The 25,574-nt window shown below is 37.1% G+C and overlaps 1 pseudogene; it reads right to left on the bottom strand.

Annotated features, from left to right (window-relative positions):
* Positions 1-23,505: 23,505 nt before the first annotated feature.
* On the bottom strand, positions 23,506-24,722 carry LOC140523511 (large ribosomal subunit protein uL4-like; annotated as a pseudogene).
* Between the last annotated feature and the right edge of the window lie 852 nt (positions 24,723-25,574).

Consider the following 25,574-nt stretch of genomic DNA (forward strand, 5'->3'; position numbering starts at 1 on the left):
TATTAATAATTAGTTAGTTAATTAATTAGTAATTAATATAATTAAAGTATTATATAATACTTTATATTACAATTTATTATATATATATAATTTTATTAATAATATAAATACTAAATACCAAATTTCACAACTTCTAAATTCTTAAAGGAAAAGTTCATCAAATTCTAAAAAGAAATAGCAAAGCCATAATATTTGGTTCTCCAATCCTAAATACATTTAATGAAAATATTAACAAGGAAAAAGAGAAGGACATGACTATATCTATTTTAAAAGATGTTTATACTAGCAATATGACCCTGGACAAGGCACCCAATGCCAACTGACTCAAAAAATAGAAAAGATAATTATGATAGAATTCTGGCAATTACCCAATAAAAAAAGAAATGGAAATACCTATCTCTTGACTATACGGCACCTTTACAAAATGTGACCATGTACTAGGACACAAAAACTAAATAAACAAATGCAGAAAAGTTGAAATATTGAGTATATCCCTTACTAACCACAATATGACAAAAGTTATAATCAATAAGGAGCCTTTAGAGACAGGATTCAGTCTTAAAATGGAGAGTAATTTAATCCTAAAAGTAATCTGCATCAAAAAAATAAATCATAGAAAATGTTACTTCCTTCAAAAATTGAAAATGAAACTATAACCAAAAGGAGGACTGATACAAAATAGAATTGGTTATGCAACTTTTAAAAGCCTAATGAGCACAAAATCTCCAGTTATACACTACAAAGCAGTAAACATTAAAATTTCTTGGTACTGGTTCTTAAAAAATAGAAAAGCAATTATCATTAGGACAGTTAAACAATGCAAGAGATAGAATCAAATAAAAGTAGAACATAATGTTCTATAAACTCAAAGACCCCAATCAGTGGCTTAAGTACTCAACTTTTCAATGTAAACTTTAATGAAAATGGAAAGAAGTTTGGCAGAAATTAGATTTAGATTAGCATCTCACACCATACATTAAAATAGTCTCCAAAGGCTTAAAGACCTAGATATACAAGATCATATATCTTAAATAAATCAAAGAACTAAGCAAGGAGATACCTTTAAAAATCATGGATTGGGGAAGAGTTCTTGAATAATGGATAAAAAGAATCATCAGAGACAAATTGGGTACTTTTTATTGCACAAAATGAAAAGCTTTTGAACAAGCAAGAACAATGACATTAGTCTTAAAAGGAAAACAATTAGTTAGGATAGTATACATAGTTACATAGTAACATAGTATACATAGTTACAATATACCTGCAAGAAATTTCTCTTCTAAAATTCTGATGTCTAAAAGTTATATTAAAATCTTGACACAAATATATAAAGAGAGGAGTAATTTATCATAGGTACATAATCAAAGGACAAAGAAAGCAAAAAGAAAGAAAGAAATACACGTTATTATCAACCAAATTTGAAATGTTCCAAATCATTAATAACAAGAAAAATGACAAAAACAACTTGCTTAATTGATATTTTTAACACTCCTATCTTAATTATGTGATTTATCATAGTATGTGCAAACCTATAGACTAATTGTATTGTGTCTTTGTCCATAATAGAACATCAAAAAAATTCAACTTTCAGCAATTTAATAAAAGCAGGTTTAATTATATTAAAGATGATCGAGCATTATTCAGTAGAAGGATATCTGACTACAGCATAGATGGGTCCCTTCAGATTTTCAGCAAATGAAATTTTAATATTTTCATATTTTTTCCAATTATCTTTTCTTATAAAACTGATGATTAAGCCCTCTGAAATGAACTCAACCCTTAAGACTATCATGCTTAAAACTGAGACAATAATTACCTGAAAAAAATACTCTTTTCATAATGAGTACTCAAATTAGGCCTATTTATACATTTGTCTGGCTAACAAAACACTAAAGAAAGAATAGCTATAAAATGAGAAGTTAAATGACTTCCCCAGAGTCACACAGCCAGTATTTCTCAGAGAAAGTGTTTGAACTTGGCTCTTCCTATCTACTCCACACTGCCCTGTACATAACACATGCTAAATAAATTCTTGACCAACAAAGTATAGAGGGGATCAAAAAAAGATCAGAATAATACTGGAGTAAAATGTACTAGAACAAGGTGAATTTTTTATAGCTTAACTATCCAAAACCAAACTGAACTGAAAAGTTCCAGAATCTCAACATTAGTGAGGCTTTTTCCTAGTCATACAGGATGACCACTTCATTTTAAAAAAGAGAAACTGAAATTCATGGAAAGGAAATTATTTTGAGAAGGTCATATGGCAGATGAGAAGCAGATCTAGAGCTTTGGTGAGTATACAAGATCATATTATTTCCCTCCCACCAAAGTAATGCAGCAATCTCAGTTGCCTCCTCAGCTAAAGTGGGTTGAAGGCATAGACATGTGTTAGAGGCAGTTACAAGAAGAAACAAGTAAGTATCTCTATTAGAATGCAAAAACTGAATAATATACAGAAGTCACCTGATATGGCTAGAGGGAGATCAACTCAGTTTTCTGATTGCAAAGAAAAATTAAATTTTGAAACTGCAACTCCAAGATAACCCAGTGGTCAAAGGGTAAAAATAAAAGTCAAAATCCATAGAGTTCAATAAGGTTTGTAAAGCACTTTGTTTACAATAATTGCAACAATACAAATACAGTAAATAAATATAATAAAAATTTCATTTGATGCTCACCACACTGTGAAGTCAGCACTATTATTAGTCTCCTTTTACATATGAGGAAACTGAGACAAAAAGACTTAAGTAACTTGCTTAGGGTCACATAGTTAATAAGTGTCTATGAAAAGATTTGAACTCAGGAAAATGAACTGACTTCAGGGGTGACACTCCATCCACTGCACCATCTAGCTGCCTCCATGAGCCTGTACTTTATCAAAGACCTAGTGATGGGAGGGACCACAGAGACCATCTAGTCCAACTCCTTACAGATGAGGAAACTGAAGTTCGGAAAGGCTAAGTGACCTGTCCAAAGTCACGAAGTAAGTTTTAGAGGCAGAATTTGAACCCAGTTCCTTTGACTCCAGGGTCGGTGCTCTTTCCTCTGCTTCTTATATTTTCTTTTTGTTATTAAGGACACTGAGTTTCAGATAAGTGAGTTTTTAGGTATACTGTGTTGACATACAAAATATCTTCAGTTTTAACTTTTGTTCATCGAGTGTTGTGTAAACACTTTCAGTTAAATGCTTTTGAGTACAAATTGTGATATTTGCCTTGCTTATACTCTAAACCATTCAATTCACAACTGAACAGTAACAATCAGAGCCAGAGCCAGAAATGAAACCCTATGGAGGTTATTAGTAGTTTAGCATGGATGTGGGAAAGTTGGCTGCACACAGTGAAGAGAACGTCTTAGACCTATATTATATCAACTACAAACAGCGTCTCCATGTGGGCTCAGGATCTCAGCAGGACTGGACCTGACCGCTGCTTGGTTGAAACTTGATGTCTAGCTAACAGTATGATGTCAACATGTCTCTGACAGCACATGCTGACCTTTGAGATCTGTTCACCTACTTTGGGAAAAAATCTTATCAGTATATCAGTTCTTAGTGTATGGAATTTTGGAAAGGCTTTCAGCCCTGTATCTTCCATGCAAATTGATCTCTTGCTCTTTGTTGGGTCCTGTTACTGCATGTTAGTACATGACTTGAGTTTTCTCCAACATAATTATCAGGCCAGAATACTGTGTAGATTTTTTTTAAGTGGGACAAGTTAAAAACTCATATGAACATATGCGTTTTAAAGATTCCCTTTGTTTTTACAACATAGCCATTTCTAGATATACTCTCCTCTTCACAACTCTGCCTCCCAATTGAACCCTCTTTTTTAACAGAGGAAAACAGTTAAGCTCAAACCCCCAAAGTCATGCCTGGCTATCTAGACAACATTTGTGTTTCTGTGGCAAGAAAGGCAGAGTGAACTCATTAGACAAACGGCTTAAGAATCAGGAAAATCTGACTTTGAGTCCCATCTGACACTTATTAACTATATGACCTTGGACAGGTAATAACCTCTCTCAAGGCTCTAGTCAACTTTCTAAGACTATAAGTCTCAGGGAAGGTGCTCACCTACAGGAAGAGCCAGAGAATCCTCACCAGGGAGTTACTCATGTCAGTGAAAAAACAGGTCCAAAGTATACTATCTCCATGGATTTTTATAAACATGAACTGCTTAAAAAGTTAATCACCCAACATTATTTATCCCTTTAGGGTTAAGATTTCAATCAGGTACCCAGACTTAAAAGAGATTTTTTTTTTTTGCTAGAAGCAAGATAACCAATTTATTCATGTTGAAATTATGATTCTCTCATTAGGTTCAGCACATCCAACCCAGTCAAGATGACTGGGGAGCAGAAGTTATATGCAAATAATCTGAGGTCTTTAAAATTTGGACTAACACCTGTCAAGAAATTCATCCCAGTAAATAGGATCACAAGAGATAAAACAGATGTTTTAATTACACGGAAGTAAAAAGATTTTTAATAATATCAATGGTGTTAGATTTAAAAAGTAAAAATTTAACAGGAAAAAAAACATACTATGTGCCAGGCACTGTGCTCAATGTGGGTATAAACAGTAGAAGGTCGCTGTCCTCAAAAAACTTAAATTCTAACAGGGGTTGAGGGGTGGGGTGGGAAGAAACACATAAAAGCAAGGAAAAGGGATGGGATGAAGAGGACAGAGAATCAGGCAAGAAGTATAGAGAAAATGAAGAAATAAACATGGATGGTCTGGACACCATCTTAAAATAGTTTCTAGGAGGAACCAACTACTCCGAGGAAGGGGCCATAGAAGGAGAGGCATCTTCCATTTTCTAGGGTAAGAAAGCCATGGAGTGGGGTGGGGAAACAAACAAACAAAGAAAAAGCAGCATTTTTCAGAGTTCCCAGCATTTCCCAAAACTCCTAGGACGTAGTCAAGAAATATTTCTGGAAAGTGAGGAGAGGCACCCAGATAGTAATAAAGTAGTGAATCAGGCTGGCCTGGACCACTTCTTTAAAATAGAGGTTTCAGAAGAAACTGATCAACCAGGGAAAGCAGTGGTAGGATCATCTGGTGAATTAATAATGCTTATTTGATTGAAGGAGGAAAAAGAATACAACTGAATGAAATTCATCTGAATTTTCTACTTTCTGGTAGAGCTTCTCCACTTCCTAAGGTCATCTAATCTTCATTTTAAAAATGAGGAAACTGAGAGCTGAAGAATCTGTTGGTTGTTGTCCTTTTTCAAAGAGGACCAAAATGACACCACCATGATAAAGTGAAGTTTCAGTATGTCCAGCTGTGGCTGATCAGACTAATACAAGCTCAGAATGCTCTATCATAGATTGAGCACAGATAGTCTATATGAATTTTGGGGGTGAATACTCCAAATTTGCACATCCTATGTTTACTTTGTGCTGTCTCAATTCTGTTTTGCTCATATAGCACAGCACCCTTTCTGATGTAGGTGTACCATGTTGAGCGGTCCTGTGCTGGTGTCTCTCATGTTGCAAAGGTCTTGAGAGTGTCCTTGTATCACTTCTTCTGACCACCATGTGATCGCCTGCTCCATGTGAGTTCTCCATAAAATAGTCTTTGTGGTAACCATACATTTTGCATTGGAACAACATGGCCAGCCCATTGGAGTTGCGCTCTCTGAAGCATAGTTTGAATGCTTGGCAGTTCAGCTCAAGCAAAGACTTCAGTGTCTGGTATCTTATTCTACCAGGTGATCCTCAGAATCTTCTTAAGACAGTTCAAATGGAAGTAATTCAGTTTTCTGGTAAGAGTTGGTAGATTGTCCATGTTTCACAGGCATATAACAATGAGGTCGATACAATGGCTCTGTAGACCTTCAGTTTGGTAGTCAGTCTAATACCTCTTCTCTCCCAAACTTTTTTTCAGAGCCTCCCAAACACTCAGCTAGCTCTGGCAATGCGTGCATCAGCCTCATTGTCAATGTGTACATCCCTGGAAAGTACACTACCAAGGTAAGTGAACTTATCCAAGGAAGTGGAGGACTTTACATTTCCCTTATAAACTTGTTCTTAATAGATTGAGCCCATCATTCTAAATTTTTAAGAACTTTTTATATTTTGTCTTCCTTTATACCAGTCATCCCTCCTAGCTTTGTGTCATCTATAATATGAAATACAATTATATTTTCACAGAAATGATAAGAATGTTACATTTCAAGTGTAGCTAATTAGGCCACTCCCTTGAAGACATCTTTCCAAGTTGAGATTGGACTATTAATGACTACTTGTGGCTCTTATCTTTCAGCTAGATCCTTATTCACTTAAATATGTTGCTTCAATTAAGTTTTGCCCATCAATTGGGAAATGGCCAAACAAATTTTAGTATATGAATGTAAAAGAATACTATTGTGCTATAAGAAATAACAAGTAGGCAGATTTCAGAAAAACCTGGAAAGTCTTACATGAACTGATGGGAAGTGATGTGAGCAGAACCAGGAGAACATTGTATACAGTAATAGTGATATTTTATAATGATTATCTATGAATGACTTAGCTATTCCCAGTAATATAACAATCCAAGACAATTCTGAAGGACTTATGACAAAAAATAATGCTAGCTATCTCCAGAGAAAAAATTGATAGTCAGGTCAAAGTATAATATTTTCACTTTATCTGTATGTGTTACTTTTTGTCTGTTTCTTCTTTCACAGCATGACTAATATGGAAATATATTTTACATAATTGTACATCTATAGCCTATATCAAATTGCTTACTGTCTCAGGGAAGGGAAAGAGAAAGAAGAGAAAATTTGGAATTCAAAACTTTTAAATGAATGTTAAAATTTATCTTTACATGCAACTAGAAAACATAAAATACTATTTGAAATAACTTAAGTTTTCATGTGTTATCTACAACATACTAAGAAACTTGGAAAACCAAACCTGTGATTTCATTAATATAGTGAACTGTCAGGAAAGGAAACGCCCTTCGCTGATACAGGTTGGTACCTTCTCTGTAACTTACAGAGTTAAAGACCTGCTTATGTCACTGAGAGGTTAAATAATTTCTTGGGCCACACAGGTAATACATACCAGAGGTAGGATTTGAACCTATTTTCACAGCTTCAATGTTGGATCTCTATATACAACAAAAGATATTGATACAAACTGATTTGAAAAGGAAATAATGGAGAAATATGGGTTAGACAAGTTATGTGAATTTCAAACAAGTGGAAAGACATTAATGGTTTGATGTAAACTTTGACTACAATGGATTGTCTCATGGATCCATACATAGCTGTGCATTTAACATGTTTATCAATAAACTAGAGAAGGACATAACTAGGAAGTCCACTAAATTCATCTGACAAAGAGCTGAAAAAGATAGTTACTGGACGTCAGAGTCAGTATTCAAAAAAGGCAGCAAGCTTGAATGGTGGGCCCAATCAAAGAAAAAGAGACAAATATAGAATCTTGTACTTAGATAAAAGAAAACAAGAGTCACTAGTAAAACATGATGAAGCGTGGCCAACCCACATCTCAATGTAATGTCTTGGCAATAGACAAGAAAACTTATGCAATCTGAAGATGCATTAACAGGGCCAAGGATATGATGGTGCCATGACACTTTGTCCTGGTCAGTTCTCTTGGATCAGCCTCGAGGCTGCAGATTCCCCACCCCTGTGACTTGGACCTTTGCATTCAGTCATGGGAAGCACATTTTAAGAAGGATACTGATTTTCTGGTGAGTAGAGAAGAGGAAGGAGGCTAGCTTGATGCAGAGGAAAGAACACTCAATTGGGAGTCAGGAGAGCTAGATTTGATTCCATTAATACCCTGTGTGAGCTTGGAAAATCACCTCACTTATCCAAACCTCAGTTTTTTTATCTATAAAATGGGGGAAGTGATACTTGGACTTCTTTTCTCATGGGATTATCAGGAGGAATATTCTATAAACAGTAATGGGAACAACTATTAATACTTAAGTTATTATGATCTCCAAAGCTCTATCTTTTCAGTAATAACATTTGACAACACTACGTGAGAACAAAACTGCAAGTTCTGCTATCAGTTACAGAGTAAACCTTAATGTCACGTTAGAGGATGGGTCATTTTACAAATTTTGACAGCTAGGTGGTGTAGTGGATAGATTGCAGGGCCTGGAGTCAGAAAGATTCATTTTCCTGAGTTCAAATCTGGCCTCAGGCACTTACTAGTTAGGTGATCCTGGGCAAGTCACTTAACCCTCTTTGCCTCAGTTTCCTCATCTCTAAAATGAGTTGGAGAAAGAAATGGCAAACCCCCCTAGTATTTTTGCAGGAAAACCTCAAATGGGCTCATGAAGAGTTGAACACAACTGAAACAACAATTGAATGTTGTTGATCAACAACGTTTTTCAAGTTAGGAAAATCTGGCTTCAATCCTTGCTTCTGAAATACTCAAGTTGTAGGACTATGGGGAAGTTATTTAACATCTTGCTACCCTCTAACACTTATCAGTTAAATACAAGTTGTTGATCTGTATTGGTGGAGGGAATTTTCACACCAGAAGGTTCTCACACTGATGAAATAATTGCTCCAGATCATTAAAAAAAATCACAAAGACCAATGTTAACACTACTAGCTAAATTATCACAAATCCTTTTTAAAAAATCCTAGACTTTTCAACTTATTTCATAACTATTAGACTCCACACCTACCAGTAAATGTTATAACCTAAAGATTTTTTAAATCTGTGACAACATAATAAGAGGCAACATGGAATACAGGCTAAAAAGCTGGCTTTGGAATTAGGAAGAGTGGGGTTCAGATCTCACTTCTGACAGACTGGCTGTGTGACTCTGGGAAAGTTGCTTAATTTCTCAGCGTATGAGGCAACTTTTAACAGGAAAGCTTGATGGTGCAGTGGGTAAAGCAGGGCTTAGAGTGAGAAAGAGTTCAAATCTGACCTCAGACACCTCCTATGTTCCTAGGGGCAAGTTACATAACCTCTGATTGTCCCAGTTTCCTCATTCTAAAATGGGGATGATAATAGCACTTAATTCTCAGATATTTGGTAAGGATAAATGAGATAATAAGTTAAGTGTTTAATGTAGTGCCAGTAATATAACAAACACTATATAAATGTTAGCTATTGTTATTGATACCCTAAAACTATAAGTTACAGATCAGGTGCTGGTCTATATTGGTACTGAGGATTTCCTCACTGAGAGTTCCCTATATCAATGATATGACAGGCCTGGACCCCCACCACCACCACCACCAAATTCAGTAGCATAAATCAGGCTTCTCTACACTTCTTAGTGAAAAGATGAAAAAAAATTGAATTAATATTCATTCATACTCTACTCTTCGAACTGTGCTAATTGCTCTGAGACATAGAAAAGTAGCAGCTGATGGTTTCCATTCTTTGTCATGGCACAGTCTGTTCATCATTGTTGGTTAGAGATTTAGATATTTCAAGTCCAAGGGACAGTCTTTCCAAGAAAATAACCAGCACAGGTGTGAAAGACAAGATGAGAGGGCATTATGAAGTGCAGAGCACAGGCAGAATGAAACCAAGTCCAATATAGAATCTTTTCTTGGAATTTAGCTTGTCTAGTTCCAGATGGGGTCATGAGTGGATCGTGCTAAAGAAATCAGACCAAATTGCCTGGAAAGAAACCATGGGAACCATGATTAGCCAAGGAACCATGGGAAGTATTAGAATGTAAGGTTAGTATATGGAGCTGCCAAAGCACAGGAAATATTTGCTTCCTCAAAGATTGCTGAGAGTCATTGGCTCTTCAAGTCTAACTCTCCCAACATAGGGTTGACGAGCCTCAGTTCATACTGACACTCTCAAGATGTTGACAGTCTTACTGGAGACACAGCCTTTAAGCAAAACAATTAGAAAGCAGTTTTAATGGTCTAAAATCACATTAGAAAGATGATTGTCATACTTTTGAAGATATTTGTCAGGAACCGAGGCAAAAGGAGTCTGACCAAGTGAAATTTTACCCTAGTGTCTAGTCTCAACTTTTTCGCCATTCATCTTGAAGATGATAATCACAGATGGATGCTGGAGGTTCTCTTTGGGCTTTCACATAGAGTTGCAGCTTTAGAGCTGCTGGTTCCCTACCATCCTCATTTTACAGATGAGCTCCAGAGAGTCTACACAAGTCACATAGCTAGTTAAGGACAGAGATAGGATGTACACTCCTTCAATCAACCTTAGATGACATCTGGTACAACCTTCATCCCTATTTAAGGATTATTATGCTGCCAAAGTCTTCTGCCCCATTAAAATAGAAATTGTTTCAATTGATAGCAGCTAGGTGGTACAATGGATAGAATCCTGAGCCTGAAGTCAGGAAGGCACATCTTTCTGAGTTCAAATATGATCTCAGACACATTATCTGTGTGATCCTGGGAAAGTCACTTTACTCTGTTTGCCTCAGTTTCCTCATCTGTAAAATGATCTGGAGAAGAAAATGGCAAGCTACTCCAATGTCTTTGACAAGAAAATCCCAAATGGGGTCACAAAGAGTTAAACTTCGATAACTGAACAATAAAAATTTCAATTGACTTTGAGATCAGGAGGAAGCAACAGATTCTAAAACAGCTGTCGATTGGGACTAAATGACCTTACTATTTTGTTATTTCAAGATGCTATGATTCTGTGAGAGGTTAAGGAGGAATTCAAAGCATTAGATCATCTCTCCACTCACTTTCCTTCTCCCCCTACCCCCACATTATTTTTACCAAACAAGTTATTTCTAACAACTTCTTTCATGACCTGTTCTCCATGAGGAAGAGTCTTTGCCATTTCTACATGTGTGGCCTTTGGAAAATACTTATCCACTTCAGAAGATAATTACCTGATCTCAACTTTCAACCACACCATTTTCTAAGGAGACAGACAGCTCAAGCCCATGGAATATTTTAAATGGTACCTCATATCTCATTGTGGTTGGGTTGGATTCAGGCTCCTTTCTCTTTACCTTGTTATAGCCTCTTTATTTCTCTTGCTGCATTTTACTTTACCTGGGTATATGTTATTGGATGCATTATTTCCTTACATTAATGTGGAAACTGTGGTCAAGCGCTTTGGCAAGAAGAAGCGTAGAAATTATGATGTGCTTAGCTTTAACCTGATAAGAATCTTTAAAAAAATAAGAATCTGGACTCTCTTAAGCTTATTTTTATAGCAGTTACTGCAAAAAATATGTGTCAGGAATACCATGTATTTATGCTAGGTGCCGTTGTTAACAAGTTGAAGTCACATATTATATTTCAGTTTTAAAGTGGTAGGTATCAAATGAACTGCAGAAACAAAACTTGTCAGTTTTGTGCAGAAAGTCATTGTTCAACACATGCTAAATTATTTTTTAGACTTTCAAGAGGAGGGTTGGCTTATTTTTAAAAACTTTTCAGAAATTAACCCCATCTTCCTGCTACCTATCATATTAATCAAATGTAAAAGGACTAGTAACATTCTGGGGTTTTCTTACAAAACAAAGGCATGATGTGTAGTAATGCTAAGACTTATAGCATGCCTATGCAAGTATCATTTGGAGGCAGTAAGGTAGCACAGTGGGTAGCGTGTTGGTCTTGGTAGCAGAAAGGTCTGAGTTCAAATGCTTCATCAGACAGCTGTAGGCATGTCAAATCACCTTTCCCTGGCTTCAGTTTCCTCATCTGTAAAACTGAGATAATGACAGGACCTAGCTCATAAGGTTGCTGTAAGGATAACAGGAGATAACACATGTAAAGTTGTTTGCAAATGTTAAAACATTATCTAAATGTTAACTATGGTGATGCTGCTGCTGTGGCTGATGGTGGTGGTGGAAAGAGCTTTAGATTTGGGATGAAGTCATAACTCTCACTAGATGAGACCTCCTGTAACCTCAGTTTACTCATCTGTAAAAGAAAGATAATTTGCACACTACTTATTTGGTAATAATGTTTTGGGGAAATGGTAGTGTAAACCAATGACGACAAACTCAAATAGAAATGAATCTCTGAAGTCTATATATTGACTTAGAAAACTACAAATTAATATTATCTATATCTTATTGTATTTTTATTTATCTTGTTAAATACTTCTCAATAATATTTTAATCACTAGGAGTTTTGCTGGTCTTGAGTTTAACACCTCTGGTGTAACCCTTAAAGCAAAATGTGCTTTTATTTTTAGCCACTTCTGAATTCCATCAGCTTGCCTTCAGCTTGGCTGAATTAGCAGTAATGGCCTTTTTAAAAAATCATTCTTCCTCTCGTAGTAACGCTGCTTTTTAGCAAGTTGGGTATTCTCATAGTCTGAGAGGCAGATGACTCATATTCAGAATAAGCCACCTCATTTTAAGCAAAGCTACATGGGCTTTGTCAAATAACCTAGTATGTTCTTGTGAAAATCAAAGTATGTAACATATATTGGATATCCCAAAAGTCTTCGTGCAGTTCCACACTATTGAAACCATTGTTTGACACAAAGCTTAGAACTGCACGAAGAGTTTTGGGACCCCCCCAGCATAAAGGACTTTGTAACTCCTAAAGTACCATACACAGGTACAGATTGATAATAAGTGGAAATTTCTCACAAAATCATAGAATCATTGAGTTTAGAACTTAGAGATCAACTCTTCCAGCACTTACTTTTCAACAAGGAAAGAAACTGAGAAACAAATATTACAAAGATCCTTGACCAACTTGGGTCAAGGAGGAAGTAACAGAGTCCAGGTTCATACCCAAGTTTTCTGACTCTGAACCAATATTTCACCATTGCTCTGGAACTACTTCAGTCAGGATTCAATTCAATTCAATACAGCTAATATTTTTTAAGGATCTGTTGTATGCCGGCAGAGCAAGCAAGTGGTGTAGTGGACAGATTTCTGGTCTCAGAATCAAGAAGTCCTAGGTTCATGTCCCTTCTCCAACCCTGGGTAAATCAGTCATCTAACTTCGATGTTCCAGGCAACACTAAGAACAAAAAGTGCAGAGCTTCTTGTCAATCTGCCTTGACATGAGGGATTTCCTCACTGAGAATCAGAGAGCAGGAGAACTGGAGTCCCTTCTTATGTTGATGTGGTTTGGTCAGTTCCATTCCAGTGGAATTCTTTATGACCCCATTTGGGATTTTCTTAACAGAGATACTGAAATGATTTGTCATTTCCTTCCCAACTCATTTTACAGATAAGGAAACTGAGGCAAATAGGATTAAGTGACTTGCCCAGGATCACACAGTTAGTGAGTGTCTGAGGACAGATTTGAACCTGTGAAGTTGAGTCTTCCTGATTCCAGGCCCAGCAATCTATCCGTTGTGCCACCTAGCTACCCTTCTAATACATGTATTGTATATATGCAGGTGAGACTGAAAGGTTTTTTACTGAGTCCTGGTCTATGGCAAGCCCTGTTAGAAAACTTCAGGCTTAGAAACAGTCTTTCTAAATCTAGGGAGGAGCATCTAAAGAAACACACATGGCTGGTTTACAAATATTGTGAAAAGGCTCTCTCTCGACTCCCTGGCCTATGGGCTTATAGCACCTTTCCTTGTTTATCAGTTGACACTCTGGACAAATGGTCAAAACTTTGATATAAAGGTGTTAGCTGATTTCAGCTGCACCTGTGCAGAAAAACATTTGTTAATGTCTCATTGAAACGTTCCATATGTTTCTTCTACATCAAATCGGCTTAATGTGGGCATTCTCACACACTCCCTTAATCCTAGCCACCATAAATCCTTTGCAAGTTCCTTCTGCATTGTTCTTCCAATTTATCAAGGGCTCAGAGAATTTGCTTGGCATCTACCATGCCTCTCTCTCCCTCCCCTTCACAAAGACAGCCTGTCACAGCTTTGTTTTCGACTTCCAGCCCTCCCTCCTCCCAATGCTGAAAGGGAGGAGGCTGACAGGAGAGAGGGAAGGTGTTGGTTTGGTCTATGCTAAGAACTGTGAGCAGGTGTGGGAAAACTTGGAAAGGGGAAGGGAGGAGTTGTACAGTGGGAATCCAATACATCCAGGTCCTAATATCCTCCATGCATGCTTCTTAAACGGCTCCAGACATGAATTGCCCTTGGGTTAATCAGGGATTGTGACCAGGATAAGAGTCTCCAAATAATCCCACTGTGATTGAAAAGTTGCTCTCCGTCTCTTGTCTTGAACAGCTGAAATCATGAATTGGAATCTCAGTCACTGATGCCATAGAGACAATTAATCCTTCTGAACCAAGGAACCAGTCCATTAATCAATCAGTATTTATCAAGCAATGGCTCTATGTCTTCTGTGCTAGAGCGTAGACTCCATGAAGACAGGAACCATGTTTCATCTAATTTTGTATCCCATATAATTCAGAGCATGGGGCTTCCCTTGGATTTGTTCCTCTTTTATACTTTGCAGATCCAGAATAATGAATGGCAGGTACACAATAAAAATGTCATGACTGAATAAACACACTCTATCCTAGGAGCTATGGAGAATGTAAGGAAATGCAAAGATCGTGGGATCATAGATTTAGCATCAAAAGATACCTTATTATATCATAGCCATCCAGACAGAACCATAAAATTATAGGGTGTTAGGGTTGAAAGGAAATCTAGCAGTTACACAGAAAATCAGTGGCAGATCTGGGAAGATAACCCAAGTCTTCTGACTTTCACCTACAGGATACATTTCTTGATCCCCTTCGTAGCTAGTATCCTCTCCCTGTTTAAATCATCTTGTATATATTTATCTGAGGACCTCTAGGTGGTGTAGTGGAGAGAGCACTGGACCTGAAGTCAGAAAAGATTCATCTTTCTGGGCTCCAATCAAGCATACATTTTGCAATCAAACAACATGGTCAGCCCATCAGAGTTGTGCTCTCTGAACCAGAGTTTGAATGCTTGACAGTTCAGTGTGAGTAACAACCTCAGTGTCTGGTACTTTGTCCTGCCAGGTGATCTTCAGAAACAATTCGAATGGAAGTGATTCAGTTTCCTGGCATGGCACTGGTAGACTGTCCAGGTTTCACAAGCATACAACAATGAGGTCCACACCATGGCTCTATAGACCTTCAGTTTGGTAGTCAGTCTAATACATCTTCTCTCCCATGCTTTTCTTTGGAGCCTCCCAACACGGAGCTGGCTGTGGCAATGCATGTGTCAGCCTCATTATCAATGTGTACATTAGTACATAGTGAGTGCTTAATAAATACTTGGTGACTTGATTTGACTTTCTTCATCTGTAACATGAGGAGGATATAGTCAATTATCTCTACAGTTTCTTCTGACTTTAAATGTTGGTTCCTGATTAATCAAATGAATAATCTTGGAAAGCAAACTAAATTTGCTGTTAGGAAATTTGGATTCAAATTTTAGCCTCACCACTTTTTTAATAGTATTACTCTCAGCCTCTCTGTGTGTCAATTTCCTCATTTGCCAAAATGGAAATTATATATAACACAGGGCTATTTACAAAGGAATATTTACTTCAGAAGGCATAATCACAAATAAACACATTTGTTCCCCTAAAACATGGTAATCATAATTATCCCCCTTTCCCTTTCATACCACTTCAGTCTCTGAAGACAGGAAGAGGTTTAGGTCCATAACTTAGCTCACTTTCTGAACAGAGCACAGTTCCTGTTCCAAGTCCCAAAACCTCCCTCAGACATGAGTCCTAGACTCTATGGCTTCTCAGGGTTTTTACACCAGGCTCTCTGGCTGCACCTCCCTGCCAACAATACTGGTGCCAAGGTCTTTATAGCTCAAATGGTCAGTGAGGTGCCTGAAATCAAGGACAAATAACAGCGCAGAATCAAATACTTCTAGATCCATTTCTTGGAATTGGAGTAAAAGAGAGCTAAGCAAAGGATGTCCTTCCCTTCTCCCCAGTTCAGTTTATGGTATTCATGCTGGGGGCAGTCAATAAGTTACAGAAAAAAAAACTGAACCTGAGGGATGGTGAGAAAAGAGTGATAGCCTCAGTCTCGTCAATTTTAAAGATGTAGTCAGTCAATGAAAGGAACTCACCTCTGCCCACATGGTAGATGATATGGTAGGCTCCATGCTAGGCAAATTGGGCATACTCAAAATCTGCCCTGACAAGCCCAAGTTATACGTTGCACCTGCACTTCCAATCTCACAGGGCTCTTCTTAAGATCAAACATCAATTTTAAAACTCCCTCATTTTACAAATGAGTAAACTGAGGCACAAGGACATTTAGTCAATTGCTCAGTCACAGGGGTATTATATGCCCAAGGTGAGATCTGAACCCAGTCTTTCTGATTCCAAGTTCAATGTTCTCTCCATACTGCCTATATTACAAGAGTCAAATAAGATGTCTAAGGACAAGTCTATAAACCACAAATATCCATCATAGGAAGGAACAGTGAAAGAGTCAAAGGCATGCTGGCTTTGGGGTCAAAGGATAGGATGACAGATTTAGAATTGGCAAGAGACTTCAGAGGCTATCAAGTTCAACCCGTCATTCTCCAGTTTGGGAAACTAAGATCTGAACAGTTTAAGTGGTTTGCTCAAGGTCACATAAACAACAAATACTAAAGTACTAAAGTTTAATTTAATTAAATGTATTAACTTAATTTAAACATAGGGCCTCTAATTCTAGAATACGCACTCTTTCCACTCTGTCCCATGAACCCAGATCTCAGCTCTGCTCTTACTGAATATGTGGCCTTAAATACTTCACCCCTTCTGGCTCCCTGTTCCTTTACCTGGAAAAATAAGGAGGATTTCTAAGGTCGCTTCCAGCTCTTGAATCCTTTGATTCAAGTATGTTAAGCACATGGATGGAGACTCTGGGGAAAGAACAGCTGTTGTTTTTTCAGAAGGAATAGTGAACATACACACACACCTGATCTGTTCTCCAAGTATAAAGCAAATATTTGCATTAAAATAGCATACGTTTATTTATGTTTTAGATTTAAAAAAAAAAAAACCTTAAAACATAGTTTGCTTGAGAGGTAATGAAAATTGTTTCCAAGGCTTAAAAATTTATTATTACCTAAGCTGATATATGAGACTACTTAACTGAGGGAAGTAGTGGAGAAGCAACTTATATTTATATAAGTGCTTACATTAACAAAAGTACTTTGCATACGTTGTCTCATGTAGTCCTGGGGAAAAGGTTTGGAAGTCTTTTTGTCTGCATTTTATAACTAAGAAAAACAAGAAATAGGGAGATTAGGCTACTTGTTTGATCATAGAGCTAAACAGCCAAAGTTTGGATTTATTCAAACGCACTACAGTCAATTGGACCATTATATGGTAGTTAGAGCGTCAGTCCTGGAGTAGAGAAGGCTTGTCTTCATAAGTTCAAATCTGGCTCCAGATACTTAATAGTTGTGATCCTGGGCAAGTCATTTAACCCTGTTAACTTCTATTTCCTCATCTGTAAAATGAGCTAAAGAAGGAAATGGCAAAGCAGTCCAGTATCTTTGCCAAGAAAACCCCAAATGGGGTCATGAAGAGTCAGATAACTCAACAACAACACAGTTAATTACTTGCCTTCATCTCCCTCTGCCTTGTCCCTCTGAGGATGACTTGACCTTGAGGCCTACTCATTGATTAAGGTATCTCTCCCAGGAACTTTCATATCATGAGAAGCTCTAGCCTTCTGCTCACTTCATTTTTGGTTCATTTCCAGATTTATTTCACCTCTACCCTGGCTATTTTATCTCTCCCCTCTAAATCTCTCCCCCTTTCAGCTCTCATTTATGTTTCATCTTCCCCTATTAGAATATAATTTGAAATATTAGAATGTAATTAAATCCTTAAGGCAAGGGCAACTTTGTTTTTTGTATCTCAAGTACAATGCCTGATGCACAGTAAATGCTTAATAAATGCTTTATTTATCTTACATTGGTTCAGAGTAGAGCCCAAAGGGACTTGAGAAATCATTTAGTCCAATCCTTGCATTTTTAAGGAGGAAAAAGTGACAGCCCAGAGAAGTCAAATACTAAAGCTGGAAATCTAAAAAAAAATATTGTGGTACTTATATGCAAGCAATGATTTCTAGAAAATTCCAAATAATAGAATGACAGGTAATAGATAGATGAGAAGTAATGTATTATAGTGGATAAAAACACCAGCTTCAGAGTCAGGAAATCCTGACTTTAAATCAATCCTGACTTTAAATCCCACCACTGACACATTCTGGATGTGTGATCCTGTTCAAGTCAATTAACTGGTTGTTCTTGTTCATTTTCAAAGAGGACCAACAGTTTAGAACTCTAATCCAAAGGTGTCAAATTTATGGCCTACCACCACCAAGGAAGTGGATTAAAATACAGTTGGGAAGTAGTTCACAAAATAAATAAAAATTCAAAAATGTTCATTTGTAGTTTTCTAAGTCAACATGTGACTTGCAAGGACCACTACTTTAGACAGTGTCTAATGCTATAAGCTGCAAAGAAAAAGTCTACATTGGTAGAGGAATTTTTCTCAACAGAAATTTCCTATAACACTCAAGTCCCAAGGTTGAAGCAAAAATTAATTGTTAATAATAATATGAGAATCAGCTTACTTTGATTCACTTTAATTTTAAAAGTAATTTTGGTTTCAGAATTTTGTGACATTCTTTAAGAAAGATGGAAACATTTCTGGCTATTTTAATATACCAAATAGAAAATCACTGTATCTATATCTGCTTTCTGTGCCCCAGACTTCCCGTTGAGAACCCTCGCTTATAATTAGAGATTTCACAAAAATTGAAGAGACTGTCTCAAAGTCATTAAATTCCCTGTAACTGGAAGTCTTCCTTTGGAGAATTCAAACAGGACTAATTTTCTTATCCTATAATCTTGCCTCTCCTCCAAACTTCCTTTGTTTTCTGTGGAGGGCACCGCCATCCTCTTGGTCACCCCTGATTCAAAGATCATTGATATTATTATCTATGTTATATTTTTAAATTTTATTTTGCTAAATATTTCATGATCTGCTTCATTGGTAATGCTAGGTTGTCATTTTGGCACCTTTGGCCTAAAGTTCTGAACAGTTTACTAACTTTCCCAAGATCACACATCCTTCCTCTTCTCTCTCCTTTGCTTTTCATATTTTTTTTAAATTAACTAATTAATTATTTTTAGTTTCCAATAATCACTTTTATAAGATTTTGAGTTCTAACTTTTCCCCTTCCCTTCCAGACCTCCCCCCTCTCCAAGAAGGCAAGCAATCCGATATAGGCTATACATGTGCAATCATATTAAACTGTTCTTCATATTCAATCAATTGCCAAGCTTTATCAATCTTTCATCAACTCCCTTCTCTCCACTCACACAGCCATCACTCTTCTTCAGGTCTATTACCCCCTTTTGCCTGGGCTCTTGCAATAAAGTCTTAAACAGTCTCTTTGATTCCAATCTCTCTAGTGTTTAATATATTGTTCACAGAACTGCCAAAAAAAATCTAAGTCTGACCATTTCGCTCCCCTGCTCAAAAATTAGTCATTCTCCATTCCCTTTAGGAGAAAGTATAAACTCCACTGGAATTCAACCATGGAATTTAAGGTTCTCTTTAAAATCTGAAGCCCATTTCTTTCTACAGTTGGAGTCAGGAAGGAAGACCCAAGTTTGAATCCTGCCTCAGCATTATTATAATTAATATTAGTGCTAATTTTTATCACTATAATTATCACACTTCATGAGCCCTATGTTCCAACCAAAATGAACTATTAGTTAACCATTGAAATAGATCATCTGTTATCCTGCTCTGTGAATTAATACAAATTGTCCCCTACCATGTCTGGAATGTATACAGTCCTCATAGCTATCTCTCACGCTCCTCACTTTCCTTCAAGACTCACCTCCAGGATCACCTTGCCTAATTGCTAGTAATCTGTATCATCTCAATTTTTCTTACACTATGTTTATTTTCCATATACATTCTATCTTCTTCCATCCTCAATAGAATTTAGTTCCCTTGAAGGAATTGTTTTGAATTTTGTTAGGGAGATACCTTGTGACAAAGAGCCCATCCTAGAGTCAAGAAGACCTGTGCCTAAGTCCTGCTTCTGGCACTTATTAGCTGTGTGACCACAGGGAAGTTATTTAACCTCTCAGTGCCTTGGGCAACTGTAACTATAAGCAGTCAAGTGGAGAAGGAAAAAAACCCTTGTTTTAATTTTCTCTCATAAGGTTTTGATATCCAAGATACATAGACAACTACAAGAAATATATAAGATCAAAAGTCATTCCCTAATAGATAAGTGGGCAAAGGTTTTGAACAAATAGTTCTTTAAAGAATTACTTAATATATTAATAACTACATAAAGAATGTTCCAAATCACTAATAGTATAAGAAATAAATATCAAAACATCCTTGAGGTTTTATACCACACTCAGGAAAATGGATAAAAGTGATGAAAAGGGAGTAGTAAGGGTTGTAGAAAGATAGGCACACTAAAGCTATGTTGGTAAAGCTATGAATGAGTATGGCCATTTTGGAAATCAATTTGGAATTATGAAAATGAAGTGATTTAATTGTCCATACCTTTTGACTCAAAGATTCCACTACCAGGCATATTCCCTTAGATGGTCATTGATGAAAACTGAAGTTCCTGTGCACAGTAAACTATTTTAGCAGTATTTTTTGTGGTAGCAAAGAACTGGGAACAGTAGATGCCCCCTATTGCATAATGGCTAAACAGATGGTGGTAAGCAAATATGATGAACTATTACTGTGCATTAAAAAAATGTAACATACAGAAAAGTATGTATCCATTATTTACTATCTGCTATCCATCCACCAGACCATTCTATCTCTCATTTGCTTCTTCAATATTTTTAATTATTTTTTAAGTTCATACAATTGGTTCAGTTTAGATTCCTATAAAATAAAACTATTCCAAGAACTTCTCTCCCTTGCCCTGGCTCCCCTCTCTTTTCCCTAGGTCCTTAATTTTACTTCCATTATTACATTATTTTTTCTCTTTTATTTATATAATTATCTACTTCTCCTCTTTTGTCTCTCTTTTACTCCACTCCAAATGATTGCTTCACCTTCTTCCTTCCCTTTTCCCCTCCAGCCACTTATTTTTAAAAACTTCCTTCACCCATTTTCAAGTTTTTCATAACCTTGTACTCATCATTTCTCTAATATTCTATCCTGATTTTTGTTTTCTGATTTGTGAGGTTTATCCTTATTAGTTCTTTCTCTATTCTTTCTGTGTCCTTAGTGTGTTTAAAGTTTCTGGAATATCACTTTTGAGTTCCTGCTTCTTTATGATTTCTTTGTCCTTTTAGATCTTGCCCATGCTTCATGCCCCCCACTTATTTTATTTTGTTTTATCAGTTCATGAGGAAAACAATGTAAGATAGCAGCACCGTGAGGTCGTACTTACTCTCCATCCCAAATTGTACAGCCAGACACCACTCCATGATCTCACTATTATCAGGCCATTTACCAATGAGGAAACTGAAGCCAACGTTAGCTTAGTAACCCAAGAGCACACAGGAAGTGAGTTTCAGATTCAAGATTTGAACTCCCATCTTCTGACACTGATGGTTTTTTTTTTCCTCCATATGTTTCACTTACTTTCTTTCATAACATTTTGATCATCTTGAATTCTCTTTTCTAGGACCTAGCCCATTCCCTAGCAATTAAGAAAGGCAGCTCTATGAGAACTTTATAAAAAAAAACAATTACAGAGAAGATATTCAAGACCTTACCAGTTGAGCTCAGGAAACTAACCTTTGTCCTTGGAAAATGGACACCTGGGATCAGTCCAGTCTACAATTACATCTTGAAAGACTTCCTAATACCCAACATCATACATGGGCTGTGAATCCTAGGACAAAGGGATGAGTCTGACCCAAGTTGCTTCCCCATGCATTATATAGGACTATATAATCTTAGAGTTCATCTTAGAATATCTTAGAGTTCATCTCCTCCCCAGGGTCAATAAATTCTTTTGCTCAGAAGCAGAGAAATACAGAAAACAGACAACAACGCTAGAAGGACAGTGTCATGAGAACTCAGCTTCATGGGTAAAAGGCCTGTGCTCTATTTCTCAATGGGCTCTATTCATCAATAGGCTACCCAGTTGTGCACGTCTATGGTGTAGGTCAGTGTATGTGTTTATCTTGGTCTCTTTCTCGCTAATAGACATTGGGGGCAGGGGCTTAATGGAATTTTATTTTTTAATTCACACAAGTGCAGAGGTGCCACATTTCTTTACACCAACTTAAATAGCTTTCTTTTACACTGCTTTCCTTTGTACAACTGCCATTCTGGCAACGAAGTTTCCACCAGCAGGAGAAACAGAAGGAGAGTGAAAATAGAATAGACTTCAAGAAACATTCCTGGATCTTGGCTAGGTTCATTCTTTCTCTCTCTCTGAAAAAAAAAAATACTTAACGCTCTTGAGAGATAGGCCAGAAAATGACCCTGTCATAACTAGCCACTCAATAGTTGGTTATGCATATTCTTACAGCCTGAAATCTATGACTCTCGGTTCCTATGACCGGTCCAGAAAACAGAATCCAAGATGGGGAGGGGAATAGAATCATTCTCTACATGAGGATAAATTGAAGGCATTTTGGAACTTTAGAGTGGACAGACCTACAAGTATTTGTTATTGTTATTTTTGACTCTAGAGGACTGAATTAAGACCACTGGTAGAATAAGAATCAATGAAAAGAAAAATTTCCTAATAATTAGATCTATTCAAAAATGATAATGGTCTCAGTAGAGAGTGATGTCCCCATCCCTGGAGGTCTTCAAATGAAGGCTTAATGATCATTTCTAGGTCATTTTGTAGAGGACACTTAGATGTCAACTAGACTTGTTATGACCTTTTTGGTCCTCTACTTCTCAAAGATTCAGTAATTGCCTCCATGCCTGCAGGTGAGTTCAGGGAACTATTAGAGAGTTTTCCAGGATGCCTGCCCTGACTCTGTGCTCTCCTGTACAGTTTGTAGTATGTATGCTCCAATCAGACCACATTCAGTAAATTGCTTTCAGTTTTCAGCCCAACATACTAGCCTTCCAAGCTCTTTTTTGATCCTGATTCTACCATCCAATATGTTAGTTATCCCTGCCAACTTATGGAGCCCTGATTTTCAAGAAAAGAAAGAGAATGGAATCAAACTACAGGTCAATGAGTTTAACTTTGAATTAGAACCTATCATTAAATGGAAGGTCAGGGAAGCCAGGGAAGAAAACTGTGATTACAAAGAGTCAATATGGCTTCACAAAGGAAAAATGGTGCTAATATGGCATTGTATTTCTTCAGAAATAAAGATCTGGAGATGAGGAGTGTGTTGTAGATATGGGGATTTTATCAAAATACTCAACAAAAGCTTTTCAATCAGTTTTTGGTGGACGAGATAGAGAGACTGAGCTTTATCAAAGTATAGTAGGCTAGAATTAGAGCTGTTTAAACTGCCAAGCCCAAACAGGAGCCATTTATGATGCAAAATCAATTTGGAAGAAAGTCTTTGGTGGAATGTCCCAGGGATCAATTCTTTTTTCCCCAAAGTCGCTTTGAATATTTATTCTTTAGAAATTCACAGTATTGACATAATGGTTCATGGCCCAATGGATAAACTGAGTTTATGCTGAGTTTATGCAACAGGCTTCTTTTCAGCTGCAGGCTTCTTTTCCACAGGCTTCTTGACTGCTGGAGGCTTCTTCTCTGCTGGTTTCTTCTGCCCTGGAACCTTCTTTGCTCCTGCAACCTTCTTATTACTCACAAGCTTCTTTTTCTCCTCTAATGCTTTCTTTGCTTCCATAATCTTCTTGAGTGCAGCAGCTCTTTTATTTTCTCTGATTCTCCTATTCTTGGCCTGGTGCAGAATTGTATTCCAGTGCATTGTCTTGGCAAATGGATTCAGTTTCACCATGATTCTCAAGTTCTTCAGTTGGTTCTTCTTGAGCACTTGTCTGTGAATCTTTTTGCATGGTACACAGAAGGTCCTCTGGATCTCTGGGCTTTTCAAAATCCTGGTAAGGTCTGTGTTGCTTATCTTGTGCATGGGAATATTGTAGTGACTCTTCAGAGTAGCAGGCCTTCACCATGTACCATACAGGTCATCCAACTTGAGGAAAGTACTTTCAGTCCAAATACAGAAACGCCCCACATGCCCACCAGGAGCAAGTCTCAAAAGGTTCAATTTACTCACATTAAGAAGAGTGATACCAGGAATGTTTCTGAAGGCCTTGATAATACCATTGTCTTCATTATAGATGTTACAGAGTATCATCCGACGACGGTTTTTCATTTTACCCTTACCAGCTCTCCTACAAGAGGCATAGACTTTTTTGATGTCATTCCATGCCTTCAGCTTCTTAAGCAGCAAAGCTGCTTCCTTGGTCTTCTTATACCCCTTCAACCACTAGAGGAAGTTCTGGGACTTCTTCAATTCCATGACCTTTTGACATGACCAGTGTCGAGAGAGCAGAGGCTGCCAGTGCAGAACAGATGGCATAACGTTTTAGTGTTGTATTCACTCTTCGATGCCAATGTTGCCAAGTCTTGGTAGGAGCAAACATGGGACCGCCTCGGCACATATTTCCAAAAACACCCTGGCCAGAGCAGTGAGTATCCCCACCCTGAACACAAGGAATTTGAACAGCTCTGACAGTGCCCCAAGACTCAGCGGTGGTTTGATGACCTGCAATTCACTGACAGCATAAGGTTGTCGGTTATTTTTTTTTAAGTTGGTATGAACAAAATTCACAATATCTGGACAGATAGGAGCCTTAAAGACAGCAGGCAAGGTAACATTTTTGCCAGATACTTTTCAGAGTACACAGATATCAAGGGACATACATAAGCCATGGTGGGCACCAGAGAGTAAGAACCACACCCAGGGATCAATTCCTGACCATATGTTCGTAAACATTTTCATCAGTGAATTGGATAAAGGCATAAATGAAACTGTCATGAAGTGACACAAACCTCTGAGAGCTTTCCAGTATTGAATGACAGGACAAGACACATACAAGACTTTGATCTTATATGGACCATGGACTCAATTTTATTCAATGAACTACATCGACATCAAATAGAGCATACAGCAGTGAGGCATATGTTTCAATAAGATGTTAGAGATTACAGAGAACAAATACAAGAAAGATTCAATACCACAATACTCTTCAAAGAGAGGAAGCTAGGTAGTGCAGTGGCAAAAGCATTGGGCCAGGAAGACCTGAGTTCAAATTCTGCTTCAGACACTTACTAGCTGTGTGATCCTAAGCAAGTCACTTTTACCTCTGTCTCAGTTTTTTCAAATGTAAGATTGGGATAGTAATATTAATTAGAATTAAGTGAGATAATTGTGAATTGCATAACACAGTGCCTGGCACAGAGTAGGTATTTAATACTTCCTTCCTTCCTTCAAATAGTCCATTTCTGATATGGCATTGTACAATTGCTTCAAACCCCAGACCACTACAAAACCTCTTCAATGAAATTCATTTTCATTTGAAAGAGATAGACATACATCTACCCTGAAAGAATCAAGTGAATTAAAACTAATTTTGCTTTTATATACGCATATATATATAAATTGTTACATATGTACATGTTTATGGATATATTTTATATATGTTATATATATGTGTAGACATAATTGTGTATGTTTATATATATATATACATATATACACATATATATATACATATATATATA

Source organism: Notamacropus eugenii, chromosome 1, assembly GCF_028372415.1.
Source record: "Notamacropus eugenii isolate mMacEug1 chromosome 1, mMacEug1.pri_v2, whole genome shotgun sequence".
In the NCBI taxonomy this organism is placed as follows: Eukaryota; Metazoa; Chordata; class Mammalia; order Diprotodontia; family Macropodidae; genus Notamacropus; species Notamacropus eugenii.